The following is a 1,660-nucleotide window of genomic DNA, read 5'->3' on the forward strand; positions in this document are numbered from 1 at the left end:
AAAAAAACGTGGATATGATAACGAAAAATAAATTTTGGACGGGACGAAGTTTGCCGGGTCAGCTATGGATTATCTAATCTTAACTTATTCTTACATTTTTGACAATGAATCAGTCGCATCATGGTTGGATCCATTCAAGCCATCCTACTTTCGGTTATCTACCCGTCGCATAATCTAGGGATCTGTGTCAGCGTCATCCGCTTTAAGCAAGTGATTAGCATTTATAATTTTTTCATACTTTTCATGTCACACTCGTTGACACTGCATCGAGTGCATGTGGTAATAAATTAAAACACAAAAAATCGCATGAAACTGTACGAAATGCTAAACGCCAGTGGCTGCGTTGAGACGGGACCATAATCACCGGCCAGAACCGTGTGTGCTTATCGCCGAGAGGCACTTTCGCGCTAAATGTTACACGCATGGAAGAATTTTGTTTACAAGATTGCTGTCGCCGGCTGTCTGCTACTTAGTCATGCCGCGCGCATGCCCAATGATGGAGTTCTTGGTGAAGGATTTGCTGCGCACCCCGATCTCTCTCACTCTCGAAGGGAGCTCCACTTTCCTAATAAAGAGAGTCGCGCCAAATGGCGTTTATAATTAGGGGGGCTAAACGATAGAAATCGCTTGCCAATATACACTCGAGAGTGCGAGATGCACACACAAACTGTGTTCGCTTTTCCCATGAGAGCGCAAGGAGTCGCAAATGATGCAGAGCAACGGAACTGGAGGGGAGTGGAGAGGGAACTAAGACTACATTTTGCAGTTTGAAAGTGAAAATTAATGCGCGCCATTACTGCTGGCGCCGGAATGCCTGGCGCATGGGCCAAGGTCCACCCGATGCGAGCTGGTTAGCCAAAGGAGTCATCGTCGTCATCTTATCCATCAACGCTAGACGTGTTGTTATGCAGAAATGTGTTGATTTTGCACAGCCGGCTGCAGGGTGCAGGGTCAACAGGGGGTGGAATATGACGCATCAAGTTGGTTTGTTTTGGTTTCTGAGAAATCTGATTTTGCAACTTTTGTTTAATTTATGACCGGAAGTGCCAAAGGTAACCTTTTTGTATTGCTATCAGTTAACGAACCTACGTGTCCCGATTGCCAACACAAGCGCGTGATAATTTTTGGTTTGTTTCATAGACTGTCGCAGTCCAGAAAAAAATGTATGAGATAAGATCAGATTAGATAAGTCAATTTATTTGGCACTATACACCGTACCCAATATATTCTCATACAAAACTGAAACTAAACGGTGGATGTATTAATTAAAAGCCAACATAACTATGAACAATTATAGCATATGTTACCAAAAAATCTCACCTTTAACCTTTTTGACCAGCTTCATTGTTCTTTTCAGGAAAAATGTTGAAAAAATTATTACGTTGCACCGATATAACACAACACAAGCAAGTGACCTCAGAACCATGAACTTTCGAGTGTCCTTGTACCCAAAATTCACTTTTTACAAAGGATATCGATTTTACAATACATTACCAAATGAAGCAAAGACAGCAACAAGTCTTCGAATGTTCCGTAGTATTTATGAAGAGTTTTTGAAGCATGACTTGGATTTGTAACCCAATATAGAATCAATGTTAATCAATGTTAGCATGTAAGATGACGAAGTTATAACGGATATTTGTGTTTCTTAGCTTATGAC

Source organism: Toxorhynchites rutilus, chromosome 2 (assembly GCF_029784135.1).
Source record: "Toxorhynchites rutilus septentrionalis strain SRP chromosome 2, ASM2978413v1, whole genome shotgun sequence".
NCBI lineage: Eukaryota > Metazoa > Arthropoda > Insecta > Diptera > Culicidae > Toxorhynchites > Toxorhynchites rutilus.